A 17,517-nucleotide genomic window follows, 5' to 3' on the forward strand; every position below is an offset into this window, starting at 1 on the left:
CGCTTTAGCGGAGGCGATAACACATAGAGGCACCCAAAACCAATTACCGATTTGGTTGTACAGACTGTACTTCGAGTAGAATGTAAGTAGTGATCATCGCTTCGTGGTCTGGCCTGCTCTGATGCATTCCTGAATAAAGTTTTAGCATGAATCCACGCCTGTCTACTAGATGGTGAAAATGAATCTTTGTAAACGTGTTCTCTCAACGCGCAATGTAGAATAGGCCTCCTGCGCTGTCCAGGGGGCGCTGCGCAAGCGGCTTCCGGGCAGTACTTCCGGGTAGTACAAAGCTGCGCGGACCCCATAGGATCGCGTGTTGACACCAGCAAAATGTGCTCAATGTTCCCGATTGCTTCGCGACATGGTCACCAGCCCATCCCCGACGAGTCCGGTCTCTTCTGGCGATAAAATTTGGCATTAGAGGAAAAAGCTTTGCTGTGCTAAATACATTTATAGCGCCGACGAAAGTGCCGGGACGGTACGGCTCTCTCCCACTCGCACGTTCACTGACCATTTGAAGTGAAGCATCTAGTTTAAATTAATACTGTAGGTGACAAAGACTTTTCATGAACAGCCGATCAAAAAATAAGAGTGACTCAATTCGCAATGTTCGCGCTTTAAAAAGCCAATGATTCTGGCGAGAGAGAGAGAGAGAGAGAGAGAGAGAGAGAGAGAGAGAGAGAGAGAGAGAGAGAGAGAAACTTTAATCACAGTTGAAGTGAGCATATTTGTGGTCGGGGTCTTCAGCCCAAGACTCCGTTGGTACGACCGGCTGTCTTCGCCCTTTCCGCTAGCAAAAGCTGCCTTTTAGGAAACGAGCTGGCCAGCGTACTCTCCCACTGCTCGCGTGAGGGGTTGGGGATGGGGGGAAGGTCTGGGTTCAGTTGACATTCCCAGACAATATGGTACAGCGTGCCTGGTGCTTGGCAGTGACTACATAGGGGTCGTAAAGAGTAGGGTGGATGGCGTGCAGTCGTGTTGGGTGGGGGTAGGTATTAGTCTGTAGTTGTCTCAGGATGACTTCTTGTTCTTTCGTGGCCTGATCGGTGACTGGTGGATAGAGTTGCCTCGCTAGTCGATAATGTTGGGTGATGTCGGCGTATGTGAGGAGCGGTTGCCAGGTTCGCTCCGACTCTTCTTGCGCTGCCCGGTGGGCGAGTTCTCGGGCCATGACGTGTGCCGTGTGGTTGCCGCGAAGAGCAGAGTGGGCCGGGGTCGAAATCGTTGTGACCTGCTTCTGCGGTGGCCGTTGAAGCAGAACCCGAAGCGCTTGTCTTGAAACCCTACCTGCTTGGTATGCTCGGCAGGCGGCTTGGCTATCCGTAATAATTACGCTGGCCTTTGTCTGGGAGAGGGCAAGGGCGATAGCCGTCTCTTCAGCCTGCTGGGTGTTCGTCGACCGAAGCGTCAGACTGGAAAGGAGGTCGGTTGTGGAGGTAACGGCAGCCGATCTTACCCCGTACCACGCGTATTCCGCCGCGTCTGTATATACGACGTACTCTTGTCCTCCGCACTGTTTTTCTAGCGCAGTTGCTCTTGCTAGGCGTCTTCCCTCATGATGTTGAGGGGCCATGTTCCGGGGTATTGCACGGACAAGAATTCTGGTCCTTAGTTCAGGCGGGATGTCCACTGCGTTTTCCGTGATGTGCGGCGCCGTGTAACCAATTGTACCTAGCGTTTCTCTACCCGTTGGGCTTGCTCCGAGTCTTTCTTTCTGCTCCGTTAGGTGGGCCTCGATGAGCTCTTCGATGGTGTTGTGCAGTCCCAAAGCCGTGAGTCGTACCGTAGAGGTGCTTAGAGGAAGTGCCAGGGCTTGTTTATATGCCTTTCTAAGGACGTCTAGTTTTTCGCGCTCCGATGTCCCCAAAACCGCATAAGGAGCCACGTAAACGATTCTGGAGACGACGAAGGCCTGCACAAGACGGACCATGTCGTTTTCTTTTAGTCCATGGCTCCTGTTCGCCACCATACGCAGCATCAGAACAATTTGAGCCGCGGTTTCTTTGAGCCTGTTGAGAAGCAGGGTGTTTTAGCAGTTTTCCTGGTATGTCATCCCTAATATCTTGATTGAGAGTTTCGGTTTGTTGAGTATGCCATCGAGCCAAATTTTATTTGTCTGAAACATCCCTGCGCCATTTTTGTACTATTATAAGTTCCGACTTCTGCGGGGCACAAGTTAAACCACATCGGCTGGCGTAGGTGCGGACTACGTCCGCTGCCATTTGTAGGCTGTCTTGCATAACGCCTGGAGAGCCTTTGGCAATCCAGATCGTTATATCGTCCGCATACAGGGCATGCTTAATGTTGGGTATTTTCTCTAGTTTTTGGGGAAGGCCTATCATGGCTATGTTGAAAAGTAGAGGCGATAGCACTGCCCCTTGTGGTGTACCACGACTGCCACACTTTATGGGAGACGACTGGATGTCGCCAATCTTAATGATCGCAGTCCTATCAGACAGAAAAATCTTGATAAATGATTACGTCTTTTCCCCGCAACCCAGGTTGCCAAGATTTGTGAGGATTGCTTCGTGCGTTACATTGTCGAACGCATCCTTCAAGTCTAAAGCCAGGATCGGTTTGGGTGTGGTGCGCCTGGCTGCCTCAAATATGTCCTTCTTCAGCTGCAGCAGTACGTCCTGAGCTGAGAGGTGCGGGCGGAACCCGAACATCGAGTGAGGCATTTTGTCCGTCGTTTCAAGAAACCTTTGTACACGGTTAAGAACGACGTGTTCCATAAGCTTTCCGATGCACGAAGTGAGGCGACCGCTGGCTCGCCTGCTGCGGTGGGCCCCTCTTTTGCGTACCTTCGCAGTATGCGTGCACTTTGATTAAACAGTGCTCGTTTGCGTCGCCTTTACGAATACATGATGATGCGTTAGCTTGCCGTTTTGTTGCGTGTCTCAGTGAAAAAATGCAGCGAGCGTCAGAAGCCTGAAATCGGTTTTGCGATTCCGAAATTAGTGACGGTAAAACAAGGGGGTCGGGCGAACTGAGAGGCCGCTCGCTTTCTTTGTTTGGTCTCACTTTACTTAATTACGCTCTTGCATTATATATTCCCACTTCGCACTTGATATGCTAGAATGAGGGTGAGCAACGTTTTGAACTGTAGGGCAGAGTTGCATGCAGCCGACACGGCGGAGTGCTGGACGGCAAATCGGGTGGGAGGAGCAGGAGGGCTTTGAACGCAAAGAAAAATAATGAATTGCTAATAATATTTGACAATAATCTGGCAAAGTAAGAAGATGGCGGACAAATAAACGGAAAGCGTCAGTTCTCTGTTCTTGTCTCGCTGCCTAACTACATTTGAGTACAAAACTGGCGTGTCGGCATTCAGATTGTTAGCGACGGCCCCTGCACTAGAAGATAACCAACAGACTCAGTGATGATCGTATGTAAATATTCGGGTCCGCGCGCCGTGTATGAGTCTGCTATGTAATGCAAATATAGAAGTACACATCTTTGCAGGCGGTGGGTGTGCGATTTGGTGCTTGTTTTGCGTCCTTTAATAACGCCTAATTCGTTTGTTTGACGCTATTGCCTAACCTAATCGCTGGTATACATGTACACTGCCGTTCGTAAAGCGCGCGGCGGAAAACGGTACGCAAAAATCTTTTAGTTTGAGTAAATACAAAACACAATTTCCGCACTTTTTCAAGGCGGTGCCAGGCCATCAGTGTCAGCTGAGTCGGCTGCGCAATTTTTTGCGTTCACTCGCATGCTCCCGCTGAAGCAAACCTTTTGCAGTTACCAGCAGTGTTGATCGTTTATGCTACTCGGGAACTTTCCTTTGTCGACCGAACGCAAGTAATAAAAACGGTAATGGTCGTCATAAAGTTAGACCACCCGACCTGGCGATACTGTCCCACACCGCGACGACCGCGACAGCTCGCTCAAAAAAAGTCGATAAATCGGCTTGTTTTAGCGGATATTATTTTGTTTCGAATCTGCAACTACTTTAAGGGTTATTTTATACAGTATGTAGTCACTTAAACACGCCACAAAACGATTAAACTATGTACAAACAACTTTCACTCTGGCTTGTAATTCAAAACACATGGAAGGCGGCGAGGGTCGCCTGCTTTTGTACTACCGAGAGGCGTTGGACACTAGGGGCGCTGCATGTCGTCAAAACTCCAGCGCAGGAGGCCTATACCTATCCTATAAAGTGGTGAACAATACACCTTCGAGCTTATCTGGGCAACCACGAATAGGTATGTTTTGTCAAAGGGCGCAACCCTGCGAAGGGGTTTTGTCGCCTTCGTTAAGTCGGCGGTAGCCGCAGAAGTCTCAACATAGTCCCTATTGTGAACAGTTGATAAGTTGTCAGTAAATCTTTTCAATTGTGACAGAGCTAGGCAGTGGCGGAAAGCGGCTTAGTTCACGGTAATGTCAAATTTGTTATTAGAAGGGAAAGATGGGGCCGTCATTCATCCACATATTTCGTACTATTGCTACGATAATTTATTCGCTTACACGCAAGAAAGATAAGACGTCGCCTTCGGTACGACGAACTGATAGTTCCACAAAAAGTTTCGGGGGTCAGGTAACTTACGCGGTTTTCCCCCATTGTACCGACGGAATCTGTACTCTGAGTCGACGTCAGCAGTACTGCTAAAGGCGTGTCTCTTGTGATCGTAGCTACACGCAGACACCAAAATATGCTTCCAAGATGGGATGTAATGAAATATTCTTGAATACAAGATACTAAGGTGATCACTGAAGCACTGCGCGTGACAGTTACAATTCGGTCTAATCGCTTCCAAGTTTCTTGTTTCCCGCAGAATAAACTAAATCAGACGATTGCGTTCTCACGATCACGGATTCATTGCCATAAAATTACAAATTTGTCCAGTCCTACCGAAACTTGTAGCGCGTTCTTGTCTTAAAGTTTTGTTCCAAGCCCGCGCGTCTTTAGGTACCGAAAACAGGCCGTGGAAAGAAATTCAGGGAGGCTTTCCGTCAAGCGCTGGACTTCAATGCTGAAGCTTTTAAAGACGATAGTCTTTCTCGGGCTACTTAAACCCAGAAATTTTGGTCTGTCTGTATGTCTGTCTGTCCGTCTGTCTGTCTGTGACTCGATTCAGCCACCCGGCCAAAGCAAAACAATGCCTGCGCAATAGGCTTATATAGTCACAGCTACATCTACCCGCCTATGTCCGGTGTAATGTTCCTACTTGTCAACATTGTTGAAGAAGAACAAGACATTACGCAAATATGAGACAACAAATCAATACAGAAGTGATATTTGCAGTGTTCCTTTATAAAAAAATCAAACATGCTTGATTTTGCGAAATTAAATACTTCATCAACTGCAGGAAAAGAATTCACTCCGCCGTCGCCTGCTGTCACCCACGCCACTATAGCTTCTGGTGCCATTTTAAGAAATCAACCGGCGACAATTACGCAAGGTTCCACTAGATAGGTTCCACGTCCTGCTTGCAACGCACGTGGAGTCGGGAAACGCGGTTCTACAAACGTTGAAGTAGGGCGCCTCGATTAACGCGCGTCTTCGCCGTACGGCAGCGTTCGCATCGAGACACCCGGTTTGGAGCAGTGGAACGCGGGAAATTTCAAATTATTTAAGCAAACCTTTGGCATATTTACCTTGGGAGGGGCGCGACGCAAGAGGAACAACATGAGCGGTGAGCGGGAAAGCGAAGGGAGGCATTTACTTCGCAAAAGCCGATAAAGACTGTCGTCTTTGGACGGCATTTGCAACGAAAGGAGCAGATACGCGGCCAATTTTTTTAAGTGAGCATTGCCGGACACATAGTTACATTTTAGCAACATTGTTTATTTGCATAGTTGTGGCGCCAGTAATCATCGTCCTATGCGTCGAAGGGTCGTCGGCTTCTTCGTGGTGAGAGGTGTATGCACAGTCATCCTCAGCATTCTACACTTCCACCAGCTCTTCGTCATCGACTTGAGGCTGCGGTTGCGGTATCTGCAAGTATATAGTCTAAGCTGGGTAACCCTTAATAAATGAGCACATTATCGTGCACTCTAGCTGTTCGTCGCAGAACAACGGGCCGTGTAGCTCTGCCAATCACAAACGGGCTCGCCGCAGCCTCCGCGACTCACACCGACAAATAAGTCTTGTAAAAGCAATCCTCACTTCACCACAGGGGAATCACAGCAGTTAAAGGGCTCCAGTGGCGCGAAAATGCGGCCATCGGGACTGCCGGCGCCGCCATTTCTCTATATGCCGTGATGAAGCGGGAGAAATCACCGGCCGCCTGGAGAGACGGCGCGACAAGCATGTTTTATAGGTGTACCAGACGTTTTAGAGGTTACAACGTAAAGGTTAGATGTAAGATTTTGTTGAAGTAACCTATGAATCGCTGACGTAACCCTTACACCGCTGTTAACTTGCCGCCTGTAGCCATTAGAATGGACTAGGATAAAGAAATGATAAAATTGTTCCATTGTAGCCTTTAGGTTACAGGTTACTTCCGCTTAGAAGTTATATAATATGTTACCAAGATTAGCGCATAGCCTCGGGAAGGATTTGTACACTCGTAGCAATATCTCCAATTACCTATAATGGCTTGTAGAGGATGCGGCGGCCGCTTTGACGTATTACAAGAAGGGTGCCTTTTCATGTCTAGCATTAGCACTGGAGTTTGGGTTCTTACATAGGCGGCAGCGCTTGGCGATAGCGCTGTAGTTTTCCTTTCTTTTTTTTTTTTGCTAAAGCAACGACACAAGCCGGATATTCGGCACTCACCGCGAGGCACGCCCTCGCAAACCACTAACATCTCTGCGACGTCCAAAAAAGATCCGAACGTCTATGTCCCAGCAGTAGCTCTATTAGACAACTGTACAACGTGCAATACATTAATGAAAATTTTTGGATGTTGGCGTAACGTTACTGGTACCTTAATGTCGGACGTTCTCTCAACTTTGCTAAAGACGTAATCTCGATGTTGCTGCTGCTTCATTTGGGGACGGTATTTAGACGTATTTTGCTGAGGTAGTTCAGGTGTTGCTGGTATCTCCGTTTTTTACTTGGAACATGTCTATCGCAGTTGCATTTTTTTAGCTATATCTGCTATACTTTTTCAAACTCTCCGCAGGCGTACTGTATTGAAGTTACCGAGGGGTTTTGTATGTGTTTTCTAAGGGTTTTGTACTGATACTGATACCTGATACTGAGGTTACCATCAAACGTCACTTGTAAATTAAACGGCAAGGTACTCTGCCTTTTTTTGCCTTGAAAAAATTTCGATGACACCCTCATTGCAAAAGAAAAATCTAAAAAAATCCGTGAGGTTTTGTCAAGATTCGAACCATAGACTTTCAATACATAAAACCCGCACCTAAGCTCCAATCCACTCGACCACGCCGGAAAACAATGCGTGGACCTGAGAATTTGTACCCTAACAGAGGCTGCCAGCGAATATTGTCAGGTGATTCGTTTTGGTCGTATTTGACAAATTTCGGCAGTGCTAACGCTTGTTTCTTCCGCACCAATCATGGAGGCAAGGTCAATTATACTAATACTGCAAGATATGTAACCAAAGCTCCCTTATTAAAGCAAAGGAAATTATCGTGCTTCATCGTTCCCCCTATGCAAGCTACTGTAGCCGCGAATGAAATTGAATGCACAGCTAGATTTCTGGCGTTCATAAACTTTGTTCGTTACGCAGAGATCTTGCAGACAAGCCAATCATGCTAACACTACAAGGGATGTAGCCGGTGCTCTCGTATTTAACGCGCAATACGCTCTCCCAAACCCCCGATCTCCACGATGAAAGCCAAGCTAGCCACGGAGGAATGCGCACTTTCGAACAGAAATAGCTTGTAATTTACCTCAAGGCACCAAATTACCGCACGTTAAAAAATGATTGTTTCATGCGAACGTAATGACCCCAAACCAGGAGATGGACGTGTAATCCGGACGATGTCGCCTGGTTTCGGATGCTTTCTGGCGCTGCATCGACGCTGATATCTGGCGAGCAGCATAGACATCGGCGTAGCTACATAGCAGTAGTGGGAGAGTGAACTTGCCAGCTCGGACCTAAGTAAGCAGCTTTGGCTCTCTGAAAGGGCGAAGACGGCAGGCCGCACCAACGGAGTCCTGGACTGAGGACCCCGCCCACTTCGAAGCTCGACCTACCTGTTCAATAAAGTTTTCTCCTCCTCCCGGTCCTCCCGCGTCAGCTCACGCCGCCGTGCATTTTGCCGACGCCGTCAACGCGGGGCGATGTCGACGCACGAAAGCGGGGAAAATACGCTGCAAGTGGTTGCGGCCTCAGAACAAACCGTAAAATTACGGCGCCCACAAACCCACGGCAGCCGCAATTCCACCGGAGACCCTGAAATGGAATTAAATACCGTAATCTAGATTGCCGGTGCAATTACTGTTTTCTTAAAAAATACCCACGCTCAAGCTCTTCTTGTATATAAATGACAACTAATATGTGTATTTACAAATAATTTGGGCATATATTTTGCAACGCGTTTTATTAAGGTGGGTGTCTTTCAGGAACTAGTTTTTCCCTCGGACGAACACGAGACAGGAAGTCGCTGTGCGGCGAGTCCGATCGTTCGACAGTTGTATTAACTGCACTCCGTATCGAAACGCGTGCTACAGGCCGGTGACGGCACGGGTGTGCACGCCTTGAACTTCTGTTATTTGGGTGATTTCACTACCATGGAGTTATCCACAGGACGAAGAAATACTGTAGTAGAGGTAAGTGAGTGAGAAGTAGTAGAGGTAAGTGAGTACTAGTGAACATTGTTTTCTTGCCATATGTATTTAACGTAGTAGAGTTGCTCTCGAACTTCGGTACGCGTAAGCGGTTAGTGCTAACAATTTGAGGGACTCGCTTCGTGCGTTGCGGAGATTTGTCGGTAGACCTTTGTACCTTGCTGCAGCGTTTGTAAATATAATCAATTCTCACGCAATTTCTAGCCCTGTGTTTGGGGAAGTGTTTGTGTTCTGTCCTGTTTTGCTAGGCGAATGTTTTGATATGAAATGAAATAAGGGAAGCTAGAGAGTGCGAATATAAGTGCGTGTGCGAATATAAGCACGTGTGCGAATATAAGCCCGGATAGGTAACAGGCACATTGTGCACTTTTAGCGTGATATTGGTTTTTGTTTCGTTTCTGCAGAGGCCATTTTTTTGTCATAGTAGTTTTCGGTTAAAAAGCGTGCACAAGAAATTCAATGATTGCCGTGCGTGTAGAATTAAAATAAAATAATAAATCGAATGAATTCCGAGAGTACAACATTAGATTAAAATGCATTTTGGGTTCTTTTTTCGCCTTTCGATTGAGTGTTCAATCTTTCCGAACGCTCAGTTTGGTCGTGAAATGCTGAAATGATCAACGTGTATGCAATCCTTATTTATTTGTAACGTTAAAACTGCACGCATGTCGTAACTGGTACAGTAGTATGAGCGGCGCTGGTTGTGCTTCGTACTCTTACTGCAGCATCGCAAACGTAAATTAACCTTTCAGAACGTAGTAAAAATATTGAAAAATGGCTGTTAACTTTCTGTCACTTATGGAATTTTCAGCCTAATGAATTTAGTGTGTAACACAGCTTGGTGATCAGAGTAACACAGCATTTGTGATTTCGCAGGTTTAAGGCAGAGTATGTGACTGGCCTGCCGTTTCCCAATAACTTACATGTTGCAGGCTGTTCACTAGTGCAATTTAGACTATGTGTGAATGTGATTGTGCTGTAAACATTTCTTGCACTACTTTGATGCTTCCTGCTGTACAACGTATACTTCAACAAAAATATAGGCCTAGCAGGACAAGCGAACAGGACAACATGACGAGTTTTTCAGTGATGTGCATTTTGAAGGTTTAGTTATGCATATATACCAACTAGCCCACCTCGCCATTCTGCTGCAGGAAGTATACGTCCTTGGCAGTGACGCTGTCCGTGTTTGTGCATGCTTCCCTCTGCCTTATTTTGTGGGCATGGCTTCATCCGTGTATATATTGTCACTTCAATCCATTAAGCGGTTAGGATAGACACAGAAAAATATTTTGCAAGTTCAGATGGGACCTGTAGCTGGGCTAAAATGTGCTCAGTGTCCCCATTCACGAAATATAGTTCTTCTATATAGTGGTACCTCACATTACCTGTCATAGTGTTAAGGTTGTCTTAGTAGGGCCAGTGCTGACATTACATTATATCCACTCCGCTCTCTTCCTGTCCTTTAATGTTACACCCATCTTCTAGCTTTCTATTGCCTGCTATGTCGTAATTAATTTAAGGTATACCCTTTTAGTTAGCCTGGAAGTTTCTACCCTGTAGGCGAGTACCGGTAGGATGCAGGTGTCATACACTGTCTTTTTCAGGGACAATGGCAGGCGGCCATTTTATATTAAACCAGTCTTAAAAAGCTGTATTAACAACACAGATTTTCCTGTACCCATTAGTAGATTAATGAACTGGCTTGCAAGGGAGGTGCTACTGCAATAGTCTGCACAAGGCGCCTGCTCAAGCTACTGTTGACGGTCAACTTGGCGCAGGACTTCTCCTTGTTTGGGAAACCGGGAACACGCTTTGTTCCACCTTCGAGTGGCATCCTGCATTGTGTGTAACTAGATATCTTCGTGTTGTTACAGACATCAAATTCTTTCACCAGACAATGTATAGGGCCCAGATTTTCATTGCCAGTCACATCAGCTCATCGACAACCGGCGGCTTCTTAGTTTTTATTGCTAGAAGCGGTATTAAATTTCTTTCAGCCTTTGGATCATGAAATGTTTTCTCACTTTCCAACCAATCCGGTCTCCAACTATTTTGGCAGTTTCTGGCACCACAACGAAGAACGCAAACTGTTCAAGAATCCCTACCATAACTGATGATGAAGGCATGCACCATTGAACCACCGTTGAATTATTTCCGTGCTTCCATGCGTTTTTGTTTTGTGTTATTGTTCTTTGAGCGTATCACTTGGTGTGAATCACGTAGTCATATAAATCTGTATTCTTGTAACTAATATTCAATCATTTCCGTGTTCCCCGTTTTTTCGTTTGTTCCCAAATCATATCACTTTCTGTGAAATATTGAAATAGTGTAACCTTTTGTTTTCCTAACCAGAATTCAATACGTTGTTTCTAAAGTTTTTATTGTTCTATTGTTGTCCTGCAATTTCACTGTGTGAATCATTTGATCACGTAAATGTCTACTGCTCTTGTAACCGCCGTACAGTCATTTCTTTAAACACACCTTTTCTATAGATCATAACCATTTCTCTAGATGTTGGTTTGTTTAAAGTAGCTTAAATTTGTATGGCACTCACAACCACCACTCAACACCACTTTTTTGTTTCCTACGTGCTTTTGTGTTATTGTTCCACAAATTTTTCACTACATGTGAACTATTTAGTTTCGTAAATTTGCTGTGTGTTTATAACCACCATTCAATCATTTCTTTGTTTTCACACTTTTCCTGCGTTGTTTTTCGACAATTTATTTTAATGTGTGATATTTCAAGTTGCATAACTATCTTGTCCTCGTAACCTGGGTTTACATGTCTGCTTTTTTTCCTATTTTTTTGTCAACCTTTCTGCTGTGTGTGACCAATTTATAATCATGAATGTTATTATTATTCTTGTAATTGTACAATGTGTACCCTGTGGGCCAGGGCAGATAGGAATGAAAATTAAAGTGGTTGTGTTGCGAAAGCATATTACTTAATTTGGAAGTCAATATAAACTGTTTTACCTGAACTCTTCTGTGTTTTATGTGTACTTTGAAGCGTTCTTACTACCCAGCTGCAGGCACTTACAGATAGGATGGGAGACTGTCATTTTAATTAGTTTAATTCTTGAATTGTTTCTGTGATGGTTTATTTTCAGAAGGCCTGTACAGCCGTGCTGTATGGTGCAATTCGATGACGCTACTGTGGTTTCCTTAGTGTCCAGGGCGCTTGTGGTGATCAGGACTGGTTTGCTGTTACTTACTGCCTCTTGTTTTCGATGCGACATTTCTTGTTGAGAGCTGTGCTGCGTGTGCTTCTGCGAGGGTGCTTGGCACTTCACATATGAGACTTCATGCTGTATGCAGCACTTCAAAAGTGGAAACACAATAATCCAGAAACCAGGTGACAAGTAACAGCAAACAGTGCTGAATAGCTAGTAAGACATGTATTTGAAGTATAAATGCCCACAACACGTAGGCAACCTCGGAAAGAGGGCTGGTCAAACTTCCAAATAATGTATAAAGAGTGTAAATTTGAGGCATACAGGTTCATCTCGACAATATCATATTAACGTACACAAGTCATGAATATAACAAAATAATGCTTGTGGCAAAGACAAAAAAACGAATGTAGAACAGACATCTATATACGTCTTGCATGCGTACCACTACAGTATCCATAAGACGTACCACTAAAGTAACGTCCCGTAAGCAGCATATAAAAGTACCATGAGACGTCTATTGTACGTTATTGTTTATGTGATATGGGTGGGTCTTTCGCAGATGTATCACGTTGAATATAAGTAACTCCGACCCCTACGGTACGTCTCCTCGACATCTGCAATGTCGATTGCTGACGTCTCCGGGATATCTGCACGATGTAATGTGGTTTGCTTGGTAAAGTGCGCTCTCTATTTTCTTGCCCCTCCGTGTTTACGCCAGTTTTTTTGTTTTGCCGAAGCCACTGCGCATGCCGAGGAGGCTCGGGTTTCGCCGAGATGCAGACGCCCGCAAGCGCGTGGCATTTTTTTTCCATACAAGGCCAAACATGCCCCTTGTCGAATACCTCCGTTGTTAGAAATTGCAATGACGCGGTCTGGGATTTCGGGGCAGGCAAGGGGCAGGGCGGTATACCATAAGTCCGGCATGGCCACCAGGAAAGGGGATGTACGGTGTGCTAAGAGTGCCGTATGAGGGCTCTGACAAAGAGCAACGCAACGCTAGCTGCGAAAAGAGAACAGCTGCGCCAACGAGAGTGGCCCGCCAAAGCACATGCGATGGAACTCGCCTTTACCGGTGAAGGCCGACTTAGCGAATTGGATGATATGGGGGAAAGCTCACAAGCGGAGTGTGTTTCCAAGGGTGCTGTGCTGACGTTGGTTGATTACTGACAGACGCCGCGGGAAAGTTCCACGGAAAGTGCTACAGACGATCCGAAGGATCATGCTCCTGGCGATGGCAGTGCTACCAATGGCTGTGGGCAGTGGTGCCTTTCGTGGCCGAAATATTTCAATGCAAGATTAGATGTGCGGAAAATGCTACTAGGAACTTGCTTTCACACTCCTCTGAAACTCTGAGTGTGCCTCGTAATATTGCTGTTGATATCATCCAGCACTTCTCTAATAGTGCCAGAGTTTTTGTTAAAATCGACATTTTTAGCATCGCAAGCCAAACATCAACCCCAATGTTATTTCGCTTATTAAGAAACTTTCTGTAGGGTGTGAAAGCCTCATCGATGCCCGGTACTATAAGACGAGATAGCTGATTGGTAGTTGCAGCCCTAGCGGAATCCATGCGGTAGAATCTTGACGGATCTCCGATCATCTAATTCTGAGCCTATTTTAACAGGAAATTTGTTTTCAAAACTCTTAGTGTGTGGTGTCTGCAGTTTAAAATACCAAGAAAATGCCGAGCGCACGTGAGCGCGCGCACGTGAGCCCGTGCAACGAAGAAACCGCCGGACACTTAAAAAAAGCAAGGCAATGTGAAGCAACACGGAACAACAATCGCCAAGAGTCCCTAGCGCACGTTTATCAAGAGAAGCATACCGACTTAGAAAGATTTGTCTAGATTACGTAAAAAACCTTCAGCTTTCGCCGCGGTCATGGCAACAGTTGCACGCAACGAGAAAGACTCCAGCGTTCACAGTAATCGTGGCAACACTTCGCGGAACGTGAAAGACACGTCATATTGTACGCCCCTTCAAGGTGGTGTCCAAAAATCATTACATAAAAAAATGAGTTAAGCCCCCACTTATAGGAACAATTAAAGAGTAAATCTCGTTGCTGTAGTGAATGAGAAGCAAATTGGCTGCAATTGTGGAATTAAATCGTCGTGATGGATGGTCGTGAAGGTTGCGTACAATTTCGCTACCTTCAAGTCTTAAGCGTTAGTGTCAACTTCTCTCAATTTTTTACTGGGGAGAAGCGCAACTGCTGGTCAAAGTTGCTAATTTTTTTAAGTGTGAAGTATACCATGCAGGCTTGTTATTGTATTTTTTATGTTCATCAGTTTTTAGGGTCTTCTGGATACTGAGTTGCATGTGAGTGTACTCAGTCAGTATGAGCACTTGTCAGTGTGTATACAGTAAACCTGAGTACAAATGACCAATGAAGATTACACGAGAGAGTTCGAGTGTCTTAGAGTAAAAATAAATGGTTTGAGTATTCGTTTGAGTGATTAGAAAACTTTCAAAAATATCGATTGTATTTGAGAGAGATCTTTCTAATCTTGCTACCTTTATTGTTACGTGCCATCACAGCCGCAGATATATATCTTGGCACAGTATTAGCCAAGGGTTTGGTATAACTTTGGCATTTGTTCTACTCGCGGAACTCACGCTATTAGACTAGCATGGCTCTAAGCACTAACAGTCGCCGAAGCTGGAGCCAGAGTTCCATTCCACTATGCGTGCCATCTATGAGGCGAAAGCACGTGGCCAGGTGGCCTAGCGTCGCATCCTACGCCACGCATAAAATATTCAAAGGCAGCATAGAAAGTTTTATGCATGAGCACTTCGCATTGCAAGCACAAGGAGAAACACCAGGGGGTTGGCCTGTTTCGGCATTTATGATATTTCAGAACACGAACACCAGGTTTTTTGACGACGCTGTGTTGTCTAGATTCGGAATCAGCCACAACGACCGTAAACAGTCAATTGTATGTTATAGATCGGGCTGGGCTTTTATTAGGCTAACTCTGCCTTCCTTTCAAACTACCTGAAAACGACGGATTATTTCGCTCATAATTCTCATTTGTTTAAATTTGGGTGGAAGAAGCTAACGCTTGTAAAGGTAGTAGGACTTCCGTATTAAATGTTGTTCCTCTCAAATTCGCAACATCGACCCTCCGCAGTTGCTCAGTGGCTAGGTCGTTCGACTACTCAGCCTGAAGGCGTGGTTCGATTCTCTAGATGGAAACTAAATCTAAACCCGCCGTGTGTCGAGATCTCTGATCGCGTAAGACCCCCAGGTGGCCAAATTAATCCAGTTTTCTCGAATACGTCTTGCTTAATTAGACCTCAAAATGCGTGCGTAGTCCTCCTTCCCCGCTCCAGTCATTTAAATATTCGTAGCAGCCTACTTTCGGGCTTTTTGGTTATTAGAAAAGTATAACTCCGCTAAAAAATTCCGGAAGCCAAATCCTTATTGGCGCACACTAACGCCATCTACGCCGAAGTTTGAAATGTGGTTTGTGCATTTGTTTTCTTGCTTTCTTTCTCTCTGTGTTCAATAAAGTACAGTTTGGTAGGACGGAGCTATGTCTAATGACATTGCTGTTTTTTGATCCAGGAAAATAGAGACCTGCTTGCGTGGATCCTGCTTGAAATATGTTATGTATAGGAATGAGTTGACAGCAGGGAGTTACAACACCTACCAGTATTCTGTACACTGTACAAATCATGGTTCATTGCGTAAAATATCTTAGAATAACCCGTTTTCTGCACGTTTAGTATTGCATTGCTAATACACACAAAATATGATCTCAATGTTATTCAGTTGTCACATTACGTACCCAGCAAACCACTAACATCTCTGCGACGTCCCAAAAAGGTCCGAACGTCTATGTCCCAGCAGTATCTCTATTATACATCCGTACAACGTGCGATATTTTTCTGAAATTTTTGGATGTTGAGATAACGTTGCTGGTACCTTAATGTGGGACGTTATTTCAACTATGCTGAAGACGTACTCTAGATGTTGCTGCTGCTTCATTTGTGGACGGTATTTAGACATATTTTTCTGACGTTGTTCAGATGTTGCTGGTATGTCTGCTTGTTACTTCGTACATGTCTATCACAGTTACATATTTTTAGCTATATCTGCTATACCTTATTTTCAAACTCTCCGCAGCCGTAACCTTTTCATGTTTCCGAGGGTTTTGTATGTGTTTTGTATGGGTTTTGTACCGAGGGGTTTTGTGCAAGTTTTGTTATCCACCAATATTGCTTTTACAGAAATATAAATGCGGAGTACATAATAAATAAATTATCTTCAACATATGCCTGAACAAAATTTGATGCCTAAAGGAGTTTTCATTCACTGAAACCACCATTTTACTTGGTCCTTGTGCTCGCTCTCTCCGATGTTTCTTTGCGCGCGGTTGAGATTTTGTGCTTGTCAGCAGCAGATCTCGCGTATGCGCAACTTTTTTCGTAACAAAGGACTTAAAATAGCGTAACCTAGCTCAAGGCGTGATTTTAAGTATGGTTTGTGATACTGCGCCTGAAAAAAACATTGCCGGCGTCGCCCATGCATTGCTGTGTAGCTGGCCCCGTGAGGAGCGCGAAGAGTCTGAGGTAGGCGTCAGCCTCTGTATGCAGCAGTCTTTCGAACAAACGTAAAAGCCGGAGGCTGACAACCGACAACAGCGAAAATGGAGGACCAAAACAAATTCCAATCCTTCAGGGCTGTCGGCTTTGGCAGAAGGCATTACGATTCCAGCTAATCGTATATGTAAGGTAAAACATATTTGGCAACCTTGCCTAACGCTCGAAACTATTGTATAAAGTCACTTTACGTTGTCACGGCATGAGAGTGTGGCGACATGCACTATGGAGAACAAATAATGTAGGTTGGTTTCCAAACAACCTTCTGTGTGTATAGGCGCGTGCTGGTTTTATACCAGGAAGTATGCAGGCTTATTGAGTATGCAGTATGCATGCTTATTGAGCAAGACGAGTAACCGGTATTACAAACATACAGTAAGGCATTTTTGTTCAAATTTGGAGGGATATTTTGGTACATTTGCCACAGCCATATTTATCCCAATATTCAGATAGTCGTTATAGTAGAACTGCACTCAAGAGGAGGAGGACCAGCCGGAGGAGAAAACTTTAACAGTAAAATCGAGCTGGTTAGTGGGCAGGCTCCTCAGTCTCAGACGAGAGAGAAATATTCATTCTTCAATTCACCGAACGTCACCCCGAGTTGCCCAGGATTTGTTCTTTGCGCCTGAAGTGGTTGGAAAACAATAAAAAGCTGCCTGGACATATTCATTGGTTTCGAATTGTGTTATACTGAAAATTGGCATGTACACTATTTATTGCGTTCGTTGGCGAGTATATCAAGTTTTCAACACCGTAATCATGGCATAACTGTTCGGGTTGAGATTGAGTCCGTTACGATAAAGATGGTTCCATAGAAATTAGGTGCGCAAAAGCTTTCTTCGAGTACTGTGGACAACATTATCTGCGGCGTAGCACAAATCTCATTGCATTGCATATCCACACGAACTTTGTGAGCCTTGAAAACATCTCCAAACCTCCTGGGACATTTGGGACGGTGCAGAAAACTGAATGCGTTGGGCACAGAAAAAAAAACTTTCATCTAACAGAAGTCAACAAAA

Source organism: Haemaphysalis longicornis, unplaced genomic scaffold, assembly GCF_048455015.1.
Source record: "Haemaphysalis longicornis isolate Haplotype H1 unplaced genomic scaffold, Haemaphysalis longicornis Haplotype H1 scaffold_13, whole genome shotgun sequence".
Taxonomy (NCBI): Eukaryota; Metazoa; Arthropoda; class Arachnida; order Ixodida; family Ixodidae; genus Haemaphysalis; species Haemaphysalis longicornis.